At 43.5% G+C, this 20,248-nt stretch overlaps 1 long non-coding RNA gene across 2 annotated transcripts in view; it reads left to right on the top strand.

The window, feature by feature from the left end:
* LOC124012056 overlaps window positions 1-20,248 on the top strand; it is a 52,697-nt gene that overhangs the window by 25,315 nt on the left and 7,134 nt on the right. Inside the window, exon 4 of one of the 2 annotated variants that reach the window (XR_006834648.1) lies at window positions 11,660-12,304. The exons of the other annotated variant lie outside the window; for it this stretch is intronic. This is a non-coding gene — a long non-coding RNA (uncharacterized LOC124012056). Of the gene's footprint in view, window positions 1-11,659; window positions 12,305-20,248 lie in introns of those variants that run through there. 2 annotated transcript variants of the gene reach the window in all.

Raw genomic sequence — 20,248 nt, 5'->3', positions numbered from 1 at the left:
AAATGAAATGCAGCATTCCCCATCACACTCGGAAGAGGAAAATCACCTATGCTTAACGGAAGGGGAAAACAACAACGTATACCTCCTAGACTTGGGTTTTAAAGGTGTTGTTTTCAAAAATGGTGTATGTACATCAAAATGGACAGTTGTTGATAAATTACTGCCATTTGTTTATCTACGCTGATTCACAGTTATTTAGTGAAGTGTTGAGTTTAATCAAATCAAACTCCATGATGTTGTTATATACACCTAGATTTGAGGCTTCATTTTCTGTGCTGCTTTACATGCAAACAAATTATATAGGAATTATAAAAATCGTAATAGAAAAAATAAGAGTATTAACAACGCGTCAAGAATACCCATTAACAATGTAGAAAAGTGTTCAAAAAGGATTTGGCTAGTTTTAGTTAGACTTCAAATAATCCTATTTGAACATATTCCACACTGTAACGCTATATTCCTAACACATACGGACCTACCTAAATAGGACGTATTCAATGTAAATAGAACCCACTTGTTCCCTCTTTAAATGACAGATTCCCCAGGGTGGAGGGATACCGTGCCTTCACAGATAGTGTGTGAGTGCTCCGCCCGGTCGGGGACTCTGCCCATTTATCTTCCTAAAGCTCACATCCAATCTGCCTCACCGCTGACAGAGGAAAATGAGACGATCGCTTTTGTAGCGTTCAGAGGAAGAAGTGATAGTATGAAGAAGTGATATTCAGCAGCTCCCTCCTCTCTCTCCTCTCCTCTCCTCTCCTCTCCTCTCCTCTCCTCTCCTCTCCTCTCCTCTCCTCTCCTCTCCTCTCCTCTCCTCTCCTCTCCCTCCTCTCCTCTCCTCTCCTCTCCTCTCCTCTCCTCTCCTCTCCTCTCCTCTCCTCTCCTCTCCTCTCCTCCCCTCGTCTCAAACGACAAAATAGACCCTAATCAGATCGGATTGAATGATAGATGAGAAGTGAAGAAATGGGACCCGTCCCAACCGTCCAGGACAGTAGATCATTGTGTTTTACACCACGTTTGTCTGACTGGGGTTGTGATATGATATTTGTACGGAAGCGGTTGGTTGGGATAGATGGACCCAGGCAGCAGTCCCATACCCCCCCTCCCCCATTTCAACAGGCTTCTCAACACACTCAACTGCTCTATAATGGAGGCCTTATGAAACTGATGGGCCAGAGCAGGGTCTCTATTCTGTGTCGCACAAAGCATTTGACAAGGTTGTTAGGACCTTGCCCAGGCCAACGCTCCGCTCGTCGATTAGGCTAATTCCTTTGATTGGGGAGGCTGGTACTGCTGAGAAGAGGTGTAGGCAACCGCATTGAATTGAGCTTTAGTTGGCTTTAATTTTTGACTAGAGAGATTAAGTCAGGGCTATTCATTCATTAAGGGAAAAATTGGGCTGAAAATGACAGGATGCATGATGTATTTTTTTCCACGATTTGAGGCGGCTGATCCAAGCATGAGGATTTGTCTGATTAAAAACCAGCCCTGCAGCGAGACACAGGCCCTTTGACAATGAATTAAGCACTGGCCTTGGGCAATGTCGAGATATAATTATATTAATATCATTATCTCTGCAAACAATGCAATATTTACCAAGCAAACGCATCTCATTTAATCAAACTGTTCTTTTTTTCTTTTTTAAAGTTCCAGCGATACCCATGAAACTGTCATTTTAAAGAAGATTGCTGGTTGAAAGTGCTGTAGCCGACTGCTAAGGCAGTCGATGGGATCTTCAGACACCTACAGTACAGTGAGTTCTACTTCCAACCATATCAGTATTTCATCAAGTTTTTATACTCACATTCACCTCCTTAAGTTAATCCAATCACCTAAAGCTGTGGAAATCAAATTCCTGCAGCATTTCTCTCATTGTCAGGATGCTTCCTGTCTGCTCCTCTACTTGGGCCGTTCCTCCTGTTCTGGGAGTAGGTCTCTAAACTGCTTATAGGCCCATTACCACACACCCTGAACCATTATGGTTACACTTAAAACACCATCAGCACTTGTTTTCAGAGGACGAAATCCGCAACTTGAAAAGAACTGGAATAATTAAATACTTTTTAATTCACATTTATGGTATAGGGTACTGTTCGAAAGCCTTGTATGTTATATTATTTAAGCAATCGTCAAAATAATTGATCAGAAAGTGCCACCCAGGCCTATAGTAATAATATGTACTCCATGACTTGCTGTTTTAAAGGCCTTTAGTTACTGTGCCTGTTGGTTGTACTGGATGACTGAATCGGAGATATTCTTAGATATTGTTTTTTTACTCATTCATTTACAGTTCAAAGACCAATAATAAACACATCTGCTGATTTTATGAATAATATATAAATAATCTCATATATTTTCAATTGTAAAAAGACACTGATACGTTTGGGGTCGGTTGTAATTTCCCCCAAAGTTGTTAACAAAGAAAAGGGAAGAAGAAGTGGGTAAGAAAAATCAATAAGCCATTTTAGTCTCTATCTATCAAAGCGGATTCCTCCCTGTCTGTTTTAAAGCGGGGACGTGGCACTTTAATAGGGTAGCGCCAGGCTGGTTGAAATGTATGCCAATGATTCCTGTCATTTCCTGGCAGGCCCGGCCATGGTTCACTGAGCTCCCCACTTCTCCCTTGTCAGCTCCACTGAAGACAAGCATTTAGTTGCAAACTTTGAGCAGGTTGCCGCTCGCGCAAACCCGAAATGATGTGACTGCTGCTTCTTTCACCTCCCTGACAACCCCTCCCTTAGCTACACCACCGCACTGCCCAATGTCACTCGCGGTCAAATAGGGGGTCTGGTCTGCCCCCCCCCCACTCTTAACAGGGGGAACATGCTGATTTTAGAGGAAGAAGGGCCAAGAGAAATAAGGGATGGGGCTGGATAGGTGTGGGGAAGCTCAGATGAATAGGAGAGAGAATGATACCAAAAAAGAGAAGAGTTCCCTCTTGTTTCTCAGGAGTCAAGTTGATATTGTATGAAGAAAAGATCAGGGGTCATCTGTTGACCTTTGAACCTGTACTGTAGTTCTCAGAATCTATGTTATAAACATCAGTAATGATAAGGAGTCATTTTATCAGTTGACCTGAACCAATGTCCGCAACAGTCCGTCCCATTTTATCAGTTGATTTCAACTTGTCCACCAAACCGTGAAGGTTGTTTTCAGCATGCCTATACATAGTATACAGTGCCCTCTGCATTTTGAATTCTTTTGAATGTATACTTCAAAAGTTTGGATTTGAAATCAAACCATGACTATTAAAGTGCAGACTCTCGGCTTTAATTTTGAGGGTATTTTCATCCATGTCGGGTGAACCGTTTAGAAATTGCAGCACTTTTTGTACATGCAGTTGAAGTCGGAAGTTTACATACACTTAGGTTGGAGTCATTAAAACTAGTTTTTCAACCACTCCACAAATGTCTTGTTAACAAACTATAGTTTTGGCAAGTCGGTAAGGACATCTACTTTGTGCATTACACAAGTAATTTTTCCAACAATTGTTTACAGACATATTTTTGTCAATTATCATTCACTGTCACAATTCCAGTGGGTTAGAAGTTTACATACACTAAGTTGACTGTGCCTTTAAACAGCTTGGAAAATTCCATAAAATTATGTCATGGCTTTAGAAGCTTCTGATAGGCTAATTGACATAATTTGAGTCAATTGGAGGTGTACCTGTGGTTGTATTTCAAGGCCTACCTTCAAACCCAATGCCTCTGCTTGATATCATGGGAAAATCTAAAGAAATCAGCCAAGACCTCAGAAAAAAAATTGTAGACTTCCACAAGTCTGGTTCATCCTTGGGAGAAATTTCCAAACGCCTGAAGGTACCACGTTCATCTGTACAAACAATAGTACGCAAGTATAAACACCATGGGACCACATATCCGTCATACCGCTCAGGAAGGAGACGCGTTCTGTCTCCTAGAGATGAACGTACTTTGATGCGAAAAGTGCAAATCAATCCCAGAACAACAGCAAAGGACCTTGTGAAGATACTGGAGGAAACAGGTACAAAAGTATCTATATCCACAGTCAAACGAGTCCTATTTCGACATAACCTGGAAGGCCGCTCAGCAAGGAAGAAGCCACAGCTCCAAAACCGCCATAAAGAAGTCAGACTACAGTTTGCAACTGCACATGGGGACAAAGATCCTTACTTTTTGGAGAAATGTCCTCTTGTCTGATGAAACAAAAATAGATCTGTTTGGCCATAATGACCATCGTTATGTTTGGAGGAAAAAGGGGGAGGCTTGCAAGCCGAAGAACACCATCCCAACCGTGAAGCACGGGGATGGCAGCATCATGTTGTGGGGGTACTTTGCTGCAGGAGGGGCTGGTGCACTTCACAAACTAGATGGCATCATGAGGAAAGACAATTATGTGGATATATTGAAGCAACATCTCAACACATCAGTCAGGAAGTTAAAGCTTGGTCACAAATGGGTCTTCCAAATGGACAATGACCCCAAGCATATTAACAAAGTTGTGGCAAAATGACTTAAGGACAACAAAGTCCAGGTATTGGAGAGGCCATCACAAAGCCCTGACCTCAATCCCATAGAAAATGTGTGGGCAGAACTGACAAAGAGCAAGGAGGCCTTACAAACCTGACTCAGTTACACCAGTTATGTCAGGAGGAATGGGCCAAAATTCACCCAACTTATTGTGGGAACCTTGTGGAAGGCTACCCGAAACGTTTGATCCAAGTTAAACAATTTTAAGGCAATGCTACCAAATACTAATTGAGTGTATGTAAACTTCTGACCCACTGGGAATGTGATGAAAGAAATAACATCTGAAATAAATCATTCTCTCTACTATTATTCTGACATTTTACATTCTTAAAATAAAGTGGTGATCCTAACTGACCTAAGACGGGGCATTTTTACTAGGATTAAATGTCAGGAATTGTGAAAAACTGAGTTTAAATGAATTTGGCTACTGTATGTAAACTTCTGACTTCAACTGTAGGAGACCAAAAGTATTGGGACAAATTCACTTTATCTGTATTAAAGTGGTAAAAAGCTTAGTATTTGGTCCTATATTCCTAGCACTCAATGACTATGTAAAGCTGGAGACTGTACAAACTTGTTGGATACATTTGCTGTTTGTTTTGGTTGTGTATTAGATTATTTGGTGCCCAATAGAAATTAATGGTAAATTGTGTATTGTGTCATTTTGGTGTTACTTTTATTGTAAATAAGAATAGAATATGTTTCTAAATACTTCTACATTTAATGTGGATGCTACCATGATTACGTATAATCCTGAATGAATCATGAATAATGATGAGTGAGAGGTTAGTATGTCTTGGGGGTATGATATTTGTGCGTCTAACTTTCTCACTCATCGTGAATGGGCACTGTATACGTACAGTGGTATCCATATTCAGCATCTTATCAATGATCCCACCACGTAGCCCTTCTGTCTGTGTTGTGGCTCATCCTAACTGAATATAATGATCAGTCACTGTGACTTAGCACTGGGACTTCTGCCCCAGTCCAGCCATCTCTTTCTTTGTCTGCAGAAACTCAGTAATGTGACTACCGCATCTGACAGTCTGGTGTGCGCCTCACGTCAAGGCCATGGCCTTGTATTTTCTGCCTTGTAGCACACAGAAGTAAAAATCGCTTGTCAGGCCGAGGTGTCTGAGAGCTGACAAGATGCCCCAGTGACATTTCAGCTCGAAAGAGCAAGTGTCTTGCAACCCGACTGGTCAAATATCAAAGGTCAAGCAGGGCGAAGCTGGAGCTGAGAGCTGCTATCCGGAAGGGAAGGCAGTCTCCGACTCAGGCTATGACCAGGCAAGGCAACCCCCCCCTTGGCTTTGACAAGCGGGCCGAGGCGGCCGTGCGACTGTACAAAGTGATTTTCTGTTGGGCACGGCCAGACAGTCTAGTACCTTTTATTGGCTTCAAAAGGGGAATGGGGGCAGACATTGACATTGATTAATCTTCTAAACCGCTAGAACATGGTGGGGGTTTTGGAGGGGGGTGAATAGGGGGCTTGGCAGCCCCATAAGGACGGTCACTCCAGTGGTTTGTGCAGGGGCGGAAGCACGGCCCTGAAATGTATTCTGACATTAATTAGAATATCTTTCACACCCATCATTGGGGGTCGTCACTTGTCAGAGTCGGTGGGTGGTGGGGATGTGTCTCCTCTCTCCGGTGATCCTGATTGCCCCCAAATCAAACTGCTGAGTGACCCTAGTTTTATGTAGATGGCAGTGATGGGATCGCTCTCTCTTTTTTTTAATGGCATAGATGGGGGAACTGCGTAGGGCTAGACACTGCTCCTGCTTTAGGCTAAATGTATGAATGAGATTCAGCATTCCCTAACTACATCTGTGCTGACACACACAGAACCTACTGTACATCATATAGGAATACGTCAATCTCCCAACTCCTCTACCACTGCACCTGCTTGTTGTCAGAAATAAAACCAGTCTTTTTGCTCTCTTTGAATTTCTATTGCATTTTAATGGTGAGCATTGGGGGAGGAGAGAGAGAGGGGGAGAGAGGGGGGGGAGCGAGAGAGAGGGGGGAGAGAGAGAGAGGGGGGGAGAGAGAGGGGGGGGGGAGAGGGGGAGAGAGAGAGGGGGAGAGAGAGGTGTCAAGATCATCTGACAGCCATCAAGGCAGCAGCGGCACGGCAGTCAGAGCTGACATAAATATTTAACACGGAGGGGCCAACCTACAGCATGTCATGTCACGTCCGTGATTAGGGCGCACGGTGACCCCCTCTCATGTAACACAGGTTCACCATCGCCATGTCAGCGCCTCATAGATTCTCTATCAGAGGACGTTCCCGGCGCTCCGGTTAACCCCCATTTCCATAAACCCATTCCTATGGAACAGTACAGAGTTCCTTCCCTCCCCTTCACCCCTACGGAATATCACTCCTCCATGTGATGAGAGCCCCAGAGAGGGAGGAGGAACTCAGGCCTGTTAAGTGTGCGGAGTGTGTCGTCGATCTTGACACCTGGCCTCTGTAGAGTAGACTCTGTCTCCAGCTCCGCGTTGAGGGAAAACTTTGTTTCCCCCGATCCTTTGACTTCATTTGGTTGTTCTACAGTATCGATCGGCTGAAGCGTTTTCCCAACGTAATGTCATTGTTTGCGACCTGTCAGGCGTGATCCTCCCGTGAATAATTGCCCGTCCCTAATTAGCGTGAGATCTATAAAATGGAACCTCACCTCCGTACGTTATTCCACACGGACCTTGAAGAAACAATTAAAAGCGCATAGAGGGGTAATCAATGGCAGAACATCGCTGCTGCTGTGAAATAAATGAACAAATGAAACTAAATGAAACCAATATGGCTCTGTCATAACAACATTTACTGGGAAGTTTTATTTCCTGACAAATACTGAGTAGAAGGGCAATAAACGAGGAGTTCAAATAGTGCCGAGGACAAGAGAGCGGTTAAATGAAACTTCTTGCTAAAATAATATGTGCGTACATTTACACTGTACCTCATTAATGGTGTGCATTGAGCCTCCGCTTATAAATCATCATTCCACTTCTTATAGTTTTGAAAAACCTTTCCTCGGCCCTCTGCCCTTCCAGATTTTATAACATGATCCCGATCAAGGACGTGTGGGCACAGCAAGCATTTCTTTATACTTTATTGAACATTTTAAGAATAGTAATAAAAACCTAATCAGAATATATGATACACACACACACACACACACACACACACACACACACACACACACACACACACACACACACACACACACACACACACACACACACACACACACACACACACACACACACACACACACACACACACACACACACACAGGTTCATAATGAGCTAGCTCTCCACTGGAATCTCTCCGTTGCAGCAGGCCACAGCTGCATAATATAGGAATTTATTCGAGGTTTATTGGGGTCAGGCTTTCCTGCTGTAACTCTACGTGGTTTCCATGCCAATATATTAACCTCGCCAATCGATTTGTTGTGGCACTCGCTGGTCCAGAAGGAAATCATAACAGATATGAAAGTTGTAGACAAGAACAACAACTTTTTAGAGGGTAATTATCAGAGGATCCCAAAAAACAGACCAAAAAACCAGATGGGCTGGATATTTTATTATTTTATTTGAGTAATATAAACACAGGTCTTTCTGCAGTATGTAGAGATGTACCACCCAGACCTAATACTCATTTGAAACCCTCTGAGGCCTGAATTGCACCTTATTCCCTATTTATTGCACTAGTTTTGAGCAGAGCCCTAGGGCCCGGGTCAAAAGTAGTGCACTATTTAGGGAAAGGGGTGCCGCTTGGGACGTAACCCTAGTTTGCTGTATCGTCACACGCCGTGGCCCTCAGATCCCAGCTGGCATTGATGTTCATTTGAATCGATGCCGTCTAAGATGCCGTATTGCAGCTGATGTAGTCTTGTGGTGGGAGAGGCAGTAAAGTGAATCAGCTCACCAATAAATAACTGTCACACCACACATTTTCTCCCTTGGAGACGTCAGGGAAGAAGTGGCTTTGAGCAGTGGTAGTGCATTACATGGGTTCCATTGATACTGTATGAATGAACGCATGTATATCACATGCATGATTGAGGGGTAATTGATTGCATGTAATCTGATTTTTAAAAATCAGTTACTTTATCAGCAGAAATATTGTAATCAGATTACAGATACCTTTTGGAAAAAAAATATTTTGATTACTTTAAAATTCAAAGGCAATTATTTTATTCGGACAAGACCTTATCAGCAAGCACATGAAAGCTTTTCCAACCGGACGCAAAAACATTATTTGCCCCCACCAGCCACAGTCGAGAGACAAAAGCACTTCCGGACACTTCTAAACACACCACCAGTGCTCAGGGCGCTTTCCAGTATGATAACTTTGGGCTGGTGGTGATGGCTCTGCCGGTAAAGAACATATTACACCATCTCTGTGGTCTTTGCCCAGACTCTTCTCTCCTTTCTCTCCTGTTCTTTGTTCAGTCACAAATCATTCTGAGGGCTGACTGAGCTCCCCAAAGTGCATCTGTGTGTTAAGTGCCCCATCCTGGGGTCTTGCGGTGTTAATCCAATTTGCCCTGAACATTTTCCAGCCAGTTCCCTGTGTAGTGCCGTGGAAGGTTGGGAGCGACACCTGGGGAAAGAGGAAGGACTCTCCGAAGAATGAGAAATCTGGGAAAAGAAGGAAGGAACTAAAGGAATAACAAGGGAGGGAATGGGAGATGGGTTCTGAGTGCCGCTGGCTACTTGTCCCTGTAGTCATTTAACACGCACAGCGTCACACACAGAGAGAGAAACAAAGTCATTGATAAAATTTTCATGGGGAAGCCTTTTTAGGCCGGGCCCTATTGTCTTGCCCATTAGAGTCTCTGAGATATTGGGGGACGGTGACAATGGAACCCCCCGCCTCCCCCTCCATCTCGCAGGGAGACTGAAGTGGGATGGTATTACTATTTCATGGGCCTCAGAAGAGACCACTGCTCTACTTTAGGGGTGGGTCTGTCACAGCGGAGCAGCATGCTGCTGTGGGAGTGCCTTGAGAGCTGCTCTGAGTGCACCGACACACCATTGTTCCACTTCAGGTCGAGTCATGTGCGTGCGATCGTGCCCCAGAGCAGAAGAGACCTGTTGTTGTTGTGTAAAGTCTTGTTTCGCCTAGTGGTGTAACAAGAAAAGCATTTAGTACTCTGGAACAGGTCAGAGGTCAGCATCATGGGAAATGGACAAGGGAAATGTTTCCTGTCCTCATTGAAGACGTCAAAGACCTCTTCTCAAATAATAAAATAACATGGCAATTAGGCTACCTCAAACAAACCTCGTAGGCTACCTCAAACGAACCTCTTAGGCTACCTCAAACGAACCTCTTAGGCTACCTCAAACGAAGCTCTTAGGCTACCTCAAACGAAGCTCTTAGGCTACCTCAAACGAACCTCTTAGGCTACCTCAAACGAAGCTCTTAGGCTACCTCAAACGAACCTCTTAGGCTACCTCAAACGAACCTCTTAGGCTACCTCAAACGAACCTCTTAGGCTACCTCAAACGAACCTCTTAGGCTACCTCAAACGAACCTCTTAGGCTACCTCAAACGAACCTCTTAGGCTACCTCAAACGAACCTCTTAGGCTACCTCAAATGAACCTCTTAGGCCACCTCTTGACTTACTCAACCTCAAGCAGCAGCATGGTCAAATTGAGCAATTTTAGATGCATTGTTTGAGGATGCTATTCATGCCATGGTCACAAATTAGTACAGATTGGCGATATGATTTATCCTCTTTCCATTTAGCTTGTGAGACCTTGTGAGACCTCAACCTTCTCTCTGGGGGGAGGAGTGTGTTACAGCAGTGTCCACCCAGACTGCATCCTGGAGATATTTTGAGGGTATAATTAATGAAAAATAGACTGGGTGTGACCTTTTGAGCCAGGTGATTGACACAGACAGACAGTTACAATCCCTTAACCTTCACAAATGTCAGGATGTTCCTAAACTGAAGGAGTACGGCTGACTAGTACCCCTCCTCTCCTGCCTCTATATGCCACTACTGCCTGCGTCAGTCCTTCCTACCACCGTTCATTCTGCATCACCATATTGATTTGTTTGTGAGGAGACTGTGGCCACCTATTAAATATTCACCCGTTGTTTTTTCATTCTCACCAACACTTTGTCCTAAAAGCTATTTGTCTCCTAAACTCTTTACGTAAGAGTGCTCCGCTCTGCTCACAAGTTGGAGGAACACGAAAGACAAATCCTTTCCTTTCGACCGTTCATTTTTAAATCTCCGGTTCTTCAGAACCTCTATGTCCTCTATATCTCTTTTGGCTGCTAGAGATCATTTAGTGAAGAGCATCACTTGAAATAATGCTGTGAGGTCTATAGGGCCCCTCTTGTCTCCACCACTTCTGATAACTGTCTCTGTGTGATTCTCTACCCTGAGTTGAGGCAGTTCAGCGGTTCATTGGAGTACCATTACTCCTACCCTTGTAATTGATCCATATAGGATCATTCTATTATATTTTTAGTACAGTGAAGATATCGCACAGCCAGTCAGTCGACATCATCCACAATTTTTCGGAACAATCTCAAACTTCTCCCGTTCCGTGGTATCGATTCGCGAAGGTGGCAACTTCTCTCGCTCTCTTTGCCAGTTTTGTCTTTGTTTTGTTTCAGCATTGTTAAAAAAAACGGGTGAGAAGTAGCTGAGGCAGATGAAAGACTTTTCCCTCCTTTCCCACTTACTGCCCTAACTTCGGTCCCAGTAGAGCGGAGACACTGAACTCTTTTCCACCGTCAGAGTGATTGGGTGTGGCTGCTGTGTGGAGGCCAACTTCCATCCCCTTCCCTAATTCCATGTGAGTAGCTGAAAGAATGCATTTGCGTTTATTTGCGCCTTTTATGTGTGAGAAGTTCAAAGCCTCCCCGTCTCCTCTTCACCGATGACAGATGACAGATACCGCACCTCATGAAACGACGGGGGGAAACGTTAACCATTATTTATTTTTGAAAAATTATCCCCAAAAAAAATCCATCCCAAAATATAAAAAAACTAAACAGGGAATTGATAGTGAGAGGAGTGTATGTGAGGGAGCTGCTGTTAATATATTAATTTAATCCTCCTGTTCGGTGTCTTCAATCCCCTCAAGATGGGCAGTAATCAGTTTGTTCCTGTCTGCTAGGTTTCCAGGAGGGGAGGGCCCCGCTAATCAAAAGTGGCGTTGCTACTCGGAGACACTGAGGAAAGGGGAGGGGAGAGAGATGACACCTCACAGATTTATTACCTCGGAATCTTCCAGGCCGAGCCGCCCCCCTGCAAGCCGTCAACGAAGCCCCAAACCGCCAGAAAACAGGCAAAATAAATAAGACTAACCAACATTCTAAAACAAACATGGCAAATGTTTGGAATGCCAGCCCGACACACACTGTGCCAAGTGACACCTCTTTAAATTAAGATTAACACTAGTTTGCCTTTGTTCTGAATTTCTGTGTAGATTAGAGATGATTATTTTGCATAACATTTATTTTCAAAACTAGAAAGTTTGGAATTTGGGCTTTTATGTATGAATGTTTATTAAACATTTTCCTTTTAGGAAAATATTACAAGTGACTTGAATGTGCATTATAAAATATACCTTGCTCTCAATCTAGCATGAAGAACTAGGTCCAACATATTCAAATGAATCACTAGAAAACTAGAATTTTAGTAGCTATATTAAAAGTATTTACTGTTAACAAAAAAATCTGACAAATTCATCTGATTCCATCCTGTTGTTCTCAATATACATAAGTATTTTGTTACTCAAAGATCAAACCACAATTATAAAAACATGTACTTATGCATATTAAATCACTAGCCAAATTCTTACCATTTGTTTATGATTTTCCTGACACAAAGCAAGTGACAGTTGGGTTGTTAGGCCGTGCCCCTAATAAGTCGGATAATTGAGCCTCACAAGATGGCTTTGACCTTTAGGTGTAACTAAATTGACCTTTCACCCCCAGACGTGCACCTCTGACCCCTGTCATTTTCAGCAGTGTGAGTACCGGTTATGTATTTAGTATTGATTGTGTTTTGGTTTGGAATAAGGCCAGTGAAACAGCCCTGTTCAACTCTCCACAACTGTGATTGACTCGACTGCATGACGACATATTGTTGTGATAGGCGGTGAAAGGTTCATTTGTATAAAGACCGTTAGCTGAGCATCCATGTATGATACAGCGTTTCATCTCATTTACTAACCTTTATTAATTATTTAAGCCAGCTAACTGTTAATTATGCACCTCTCTTCCTACTTATGAATTGATAATGCTGTTGTAAATGATCACGTGAGGGTCTACCTCATGTGTCGGACTAGTTCAACCTATTCCAGGTTGAAGATTATTATTTGCACTGTGCCACAGTAGCTAATGGGTGTTTTTGTTGTTAGCCATATTAGCTTTGATTGTCTTGTGTGTCTCTACTTATGTCTGTTGGTACCTGTAGCTAAGTGCTGTGGATCACCGTCAAACAAGCTTGGGAAAAAAACAGGGTGTCCTTTTCCCCTTTGGATGGCGTATAGGGATTGGTCTCTCTCTCCTCGGTGAAGAACTGTGTGGCGGAGGAGGGAGACATTTCGAGGGGGGTGACCAGGGCTGTAAAGATCACGAGTGAGTCTTGGAGTGACAGGAAACAATGAACTTTCCCTGTGTCTAGTAAATGAACCCGTGTCATCAGCCGTGCACATCCCCGCTGATCAATACTGAACACTTTGCTTTCGGAAAATGAGGGTCATCCTCCTCTCCTCTCTCCTCCCCGGTGCAGAGCTGTTCCCAGGGGGATGGACAGACACGCTGATAAAACAATCACCATAAAGAGGTTCCACATTCAGTGGAAGACTCCTCTCCTCCAGCAGTCAGTGTTTGAGCTAAGAGGCACTCGGGGGGGGGGGGGCACTCATCCCCTCCACCCTCGCTGACAGGGGCGCGGTCGATAAAGTGGATTTGAGGATATAAATGTTTCCCCGAGCCCTCTCCATCACTGGGATACTCTGCAGTGACACACTCACAGGGGGCACTATTCCACCGTCTTTCTCTGTTCCCACCAACTCTGTTAGAGAGCTTGTTTACTAAGCTCTGTCGTCATACTACTGTTTTTAGAATTCAGCTGGCTGCGTGAATGGGGCTACAAGTCCTCCTCACTCGTAATCTGGGACTGCTCGGTACTTAACTTTTATCTCCCTCCTCAAAATATCTCCCAATGCCATTGAATGGTGAGTTTTAAAATCCCCTCATGGGCAATATGTTTGGGAGCCACAGGAGCCAGATAAAATGTCTGGAAAACCCCCTGTGGGGCAACAGTTACTATCAGTATCCCCCGTTTCTATTTAATTCTCCCTCCTTTCATCTCTCTGTAGTTTAGCGATCACAACACTACCTTTATCACTTCCACCAAATGGGGGGCCAGGATCAATAGAATGTTCTGCTGCCTCCCAATCTCTCTCTGCTGCAGCCCCGTCTGTCTGCCTGTCCAGCCGGCCTGACCTCAGCACGGCGCGGTCGCCGTCCGCTGCCCAGGAGGATATTAAAGGCTTAGATAAAGAAAATAGAGAACCCATTCGGACTCGCCCATCGGCCCAGAGAAAGTGCTTGAAGCAGCAGATAGTGTATCTGTGAAAAACCCTTTTTCCATTATAAGCCATTACCAGGTTGCAACCCCTTGGCGGTGACAAAGTGCTCTCCTCCACATCTTCATTTTGTGCTGATCTGTAAGGGAAGGGGGGGGGGGACTGTCATCTGTCACCACACTAACCCCGCGCGGCTGCACCTCTAATTGCAGCCAACTGTCGACGCGTTCATTTAGACCTTTTTACATTATTTATCGGGAGAAAAATATTGTATTGATTTTGGATGCCTGGTCGGGATGGCGACGAGGCAGGACGGGTATAAGTGATGTGGCTAAAAAGCTGACAGGACACTCTATAAACTTTTACATCACCGTGTCAAAGCTGCACTTTACCGACATAAAATGAACACAGTCGTGGAGTATTAGTTAGAGTGGGAGATGACTGTGCAGGCGGTGAATCGTAAAGCTGAGCGCGCCGGCTCTGGTGATTACGCAAGATAGTGGCACTAGTGCAGGTAGGAGAGGACCGACGCTGTGTTATTATAGTCCACTGTGACTGAATATGTGTCGATGCATTTATTCATATATTACGGGGATCTACTCCTGCCGCCATTTTGGGTCGTTAGAGTCCCCTTTTCAATCAGCATCTACTTGTTATATTTCTTGCCTCCTGATAGTGCCTGTAGGCACAGTGTGGTTGTTTATTTGTAGTGATAAACAGATGTAGGATCTTAATTTGGGCCAGTTTTCTACAGCAGGGAAATAATCCTGCAGCAACAGGAACTGTGAATTATTATGTGAATTATAATAAATGGAAATGATTGTAGAGGTTGATACTTTTCAAAGTATCAAACTTTAGAAGCCTTTTTAAAACTTAAATACACTACAAGTTTCTCAGCAAGAAAAGAGTGATCCAATTAAGATCCTACTTCTGTAGATGCAGTGTTACTAAGATACAGAACCTTGTGTTGTTGGCACTACCTGAAGACAGTCACTGATACTAGAGCTGTGAACCATACAACCAGGAATGTCTGAGGCTGATCTACCAGGACCAGGCCTGGTCCCATAATGAAACACATACATGGCAGGGGACTGACATATGTAATACAGCCTAATCTCTTCAGACTGTTTCACAAGTCTGACATGCCACATAAAATCAAAGTCAGGAACCCTCCATAAAACAAGGCATCTGGTAGTTAGCACAGCTCTGAAAAACAGAAACCCGGATTATTACTGTACATGAAAACTGGTTGCCAGAATGCCACTTTCTTTTGTTTTTACAACGGCATAAATGAAACAAACCTAGCTTTTTCTCAAGGGAGGGGAACACAAGTGCTCTGCACCCCCCTTCCATCCCTCCCTCATCCCCCTTTCAATAAAGACACTCTGCACATAGCATACCTGCAATGTTTGATTCCCATTTAATTGAAACAAGGCGTGAGAGAGTCCTTGCCAGAACATGGCCTCGCCATTTAAGGTAATGTTTGCACTGCTAAAGCAGCTTAATGAATCCAAGTCCTCGGTGCTGGCACGGTGACTCCTTAGTCGGGGCCTGCAACTGCCTCAGGACACTGTCCCCTTCCACACACAGCTGTGAAAAGTTTAAAAACTTTCGGCCCCCATAACATGAAACGGTGAGGGCGAATACAAGCACAATTAAAAAGGGGGGTAAAATATTGCTTTGGCATCCCCAGGTCATTATCTCAGGTTTACTACTCTTCGTACAGTGCTTTTATTTTCTTTATAGGACTGGCTTTTAAACGCATTACTTGTTTTCCCTTTTTAGTGCCTTAATTTCTCAAAATGCTTGTATGCGTCAAGGGGGAAAACTGGTCGGTTGTACCTTGGTTGACCCTCACAGTTTCTCCAACAGATCAACGCAGGTCCAGTCTCAAGTTCCCCCCATGGGGTTTTCTCTAACAGAGTCTTAGGACAAAATAATATCGGACTTTTGTAAAATCCTTTCAAATTCACCGCTCATTACTCGTGTTAGCTGCATAATGATAGTTCTGAATTTTTCTCCCCGAGGTCTGGAGCCTTTACGTGGGGCTCATTTGTATTTTTTTTAAAGAAACCTGGAACAGAAAAGGAGTGTTCTCGTCCTACAAATTCATAGTTTCAGTCCAATGTATTTCATCCTTGGAACCCCTCAAAATGCATGTTTATTTCTCAACAAAGGCCACAGATAAGATGAATCGCATCAGCCGTGACATTAATCTCATGAGCTATTTTGTTTAGGATCTGAAGTGATATGGCTGGCTAACAATAACAAATCATTTGATTCAGAGACATGACTGTGTATCTGGTGGTCTGTGTGGGACAGTTAATGAGATGTGTCATATACAGTACAAGAACAGGCCACGCTCAGCCAACGTTACAACAATTACATCTGTCCAAGATTTAGGAACACATTGAGACCACAGACCACAGGTCAGATATAGGAAAAATCTATGCGCAAGAACCCCACCAGAAAAGCCCACTCGATTACAAAAGACACAGGCTATGTCCCATCTGGCGCCCTTTTGCCTATGTAGTGCACTACTTTTAACAGAGCCCTATGGGCCCTGGTCAAAAGTAGTGCACTATAAAGGGAATAGGGTGCCATTTGAGAGACACACATACTGTACTGTATTGGTACATACTGTACTGGTACATATTGTACTGTATTGGTTAGGTCTCCCTTGTTGTGTATATGGTAAGCCCCACTAAGAGGACTTGTTAATCCAGTAACTGGACTGGAGAGACCCTTAACCTGACTAATACAGGCCCTCTCTCTGGACCAAGGTGCTGATTAGTGGAGATGGAGGGTATCTAGTGTAATGCAGCAGTAGTAGCAGCAGCAGTAGTAGTAACAGCAGTATAATTAGTAGTAGTAACAGTAGTAGTAGTAGTAACAGTAGTAGTAGTAGTAGTAAGTAGTAGTAGTAGTGTAGTAACAGTAGTAGTAACAGTAACATTGTATATAGACTTGTTTATACTGTATTATTGACTGTATGTTTGTTTTACTCCATGTGTAACTCTGTGTCGTTGTATGTGTCGAACTGCTTTGCTTTATCTTGGCCAGGTCGCAATTGTAAATGAGAACTTATTCTCAACTTGCCTACCTGGTTAAATAAAGGTGAAATAAATAAAAAGTAATAGTAGTAGTAGTAACAGTAGTAGTAGTAGTAGTAGTAGTAGTAGTAACAGTAGTAGTAGTAGTAGTAACAGTAGTAGTAGTAGTAGTAACAGCAGTAGTAGTAGTAGTAGTAGTAGTGGTAACAGCAGCAGTAGTAGTAACAGTAGTAGTAGCATCAGTAGTAGTAGTAACTGTAGTAGTAGAACCAGTAGTAATAGTAACTGTAGTAGTAGAACCAGTAGTAATAGTAGTAGTAACAGTAGTAGTAGTAGTAGTAGTAGTAGTAGTAGCAGCAGCAGGTGGTAGTAGTAGTAGTAGCAGCAGCAGTTAGTAGTAGCAGCAGCAGTTAGTAGTAGTAGCAGCAGCAGCAGCAGTTAGTAGTAGCAGCAGCAGTTAGTAGTAGCAGCAGCAGTTAGTAGTAGCAGCAGCAGTTAGTAGTAGCAGCAGCAGTTAGTAGTAGCAGCAGCAGTTAGTAGAAGCAGCAGCAGTTAGTAGTAGTAGCAGCAGCAGTTAGTTAGTAGCAGCAGCAGCAGTTAGTAGTAGCAGCAGCAGTTAGTAGTAGCAGCAGCAGTTAGTAGTAGCAGCAGCAGTTAGTAGTAGCAGCAGCAGTTAGTAGTAGCAGCAGCAGTTAGTAGAAGCAGCAGCAGTTAGTAGCAGCAGCACTTAGTAGCAGCAGCAGTTAGTAGCAGTTAGTAGCAGCAGCAGCAGCAGTTAGTAGTAGTAGCAGCAGCAGTTAGTAGTAGTAGTAGTAGCAGCAGCAGTTAGTAGCAGCAGCAGCAGCAGCAGCAGCAGTAGTAGTAGCAGCAGCAGTTAGTAGTAGCAGCAGCAGTTAGTAGTAGTAGCAGTAGCAGCAGCAGTTAGTAGTAGCAGCAGCAGTTAGTAGTAGCAGCCGTTAGTAGTAGCAGGAGCAGTTAGTAGTAGTAGTAGTAGTAGCAGCAGCAGCAGCAGCAGCAGTTAGTAGTAGCAGCAGCAGTTAGTAGTAGTATTAGTAGCAGTAGCAGCAGCAGCAGTTAGTAGCAGCAGCAGCAGTTAGTAGTAGCAGCAGCAGCAGTTAGTAGTAGTAGTAGCAGCAGCAGTTAGTAGTAGTAGTAGCAGCAGCAGTTAGTAGTAGTAGTAGTAGTAGTAGCAGCAGCAGTTAGTAGTAGTAGCATCAGCAGTTAGTAGTAGTAGTAGTAGCAGCAGCAGTTAGTAGTAGTAGTAGCAGCAGCAGTTAGTAGTAGTAGTAGCAGCAGCAGTTATTAGTAGTAGCAGCAGCAGTTATTAGTAGTAGCAGCAGCAGTTAGTAGTAGTAGTAGTAGCAGCAGCAGTTAGTAGTAGCAGCAGTTAGTAGTAGTAGCAGCAGCAGTTAGTAGTAGCAGCAGCAGCAGCAGCAGCAGCAGTTAGTAGTAGTAGCAGCAGCAGTTAGTAGTAGTAGCAGCAGCAGCAGCAGTTAGTAGTAGCAGCAGCAGTTAGTAGTAGTAGTAGCAGCAGCAGTTAGTTAGTAGTAGTAGTAGCAGCAGCAGTTAGTAGTAGTAGTAGTAGCAGCAGCAGTTAGTAGTAGTAGTAGTAGTAGCAGCAGCAGTTAGTAGTAGCAGTAGTAGTAGTAGTAGTAGTAGCAGCAGCAGTTAGTAGTAGTAGTAGTAGCAGCAGCAGTTAGTAGTAGTAGCAGCAGCAGTTAGTAGTAGTAGTAGCAGCAGCAGTTAGTAGTAGCAGCAGTTAGTAGTAGCAGCAGCAGTAGTAGTAGTAGTAGTAGCAGCAGCAGTTAGTAGTAGTAGTAGTAGCCAGCAGTTAGCAGCAGCAGCAGTTAGTTAGTAGTAGTAGTAGCAGCAGCAGTTAGTAGTAGTAGTAGCAGCAGCAGCAGTTAGTAGTAGTTAGTAGCAGCAGCAGCAGCAGTTAGTAGCAGCAGCAGTTAGTAGTAGTAGCAGCAGCAGCAGTTAGTAGTAGTAGTAGCAGCAGCAGTTAGTAGTAGCAGCAGCAGCAGTTAGTAGTAGCAGCAGCAGCAGTTAGTAGTAGTAGCAGCAGTAGTAGTAGTAGTAGTAGCAGCAGCTAAGTTAGTAGTAGCAGCAGTTAGTTAGTAGTAGTAGTAGTAGTAGCAGCACTAGTAGTAGCAGTAGTAACTAGTAGTAGTAGCAGTTAGTAGTAGTAGTAGTAGTAGTAGTAGCAGCAGTAACAGTAGTAGTAGCAGCAGTAACAGTAGTAGTAGCAGCAGTAGTAGTAATAGCAGCAGTAACAGTAGTAGTAGTAGCAGCAGTAACAGTAGTAGTAGTAGTAGTAAGTAGTAGCAGCAGTAACTAGTAGTAGTAGTAGTAGTAGTAGCAGCACTAAGTAGTAGCAGCAGTAACTAATAGTATTAGCAGTTAGTAGTAGTAACAGCAGAGGTAGTAGTAGTAGTAGTAGCAGCAGTAACAGTAGTAGTAGCAGGTGTAACAGTAGTAGTAGTAGCAGGTGTAACAGTAGTAGTAGTAGCAAAAGTAGTAGTAGTAGTAGTAGTAGTAGCAACAGTAGTAGTAGTAGCAAAAGTAGTAGTAGTAGTAGTAGCAGCAGTAACAGTAGTAGTAGCAGCAGTAACAGTAGTAGTAGTCACAGTAGTAGTAGTAGTCACAGTAACAGTAGTAGTAGAAGTAGTAACAGATTGCTACACGTAATTAACAGTAACAGTGGTAGTAACAGTAACAGTAGTAGTAGTAACAGTAGTAGTAGTAACAGTAACAGTAGTAGTAGTAGCAGTAGTAGCAGTAGTAACTAGTAGTAGCAGTAGTAACTACTAGTAGTAGTAGTAGCAGTAGTAACTACTAGTAGTAGTAGTAGCAGTAACTAGTAGTAGTAGCAGCAGTAAGTAGTAACAGTAGTAGCAGTAGTAGTAACAGTAGTATGAGTAGTAACAGTAGTAGAAGTAGTAACAGATTGCTACACTTAATTAACAGTAACAGTAGTAGTAGTAGTAGTAGTAACAGTAACAGTAGTAGTAACAGTAGTAGTAGTGGCAGCAGCAGTTAGTAGTAGTAGTAGTAGTAGTAGCAGCACTAAGTAGTAGCAGCAGTAACTAATAGTAGTAGCAGTTAGTTGTAG

The sequence above is a fragment of the Oncorhynchus gorbuscha genome, linkage group LG24 (assembly GCF_021184085.1).
Source record: "Oncorhynchus gorbuscha isolate QuinsamMale2020 ecotype Even-year linkage group LG24, OgorEven_v1.0, whole genome shotgun sequence".
In the NCBI taxonomy this organism is placed as follows: Eukaryota; Metazoa; Chordata; class Actinopteri; order Salmoniformes; family Salmonidae; genus Oncorhynchus; species Oncorhynchus gorbuscha.
Note: the sequence above shows the minus strand (reverse complement) of the source record. Positions and strands in the feature narration are given on the sequence as shown.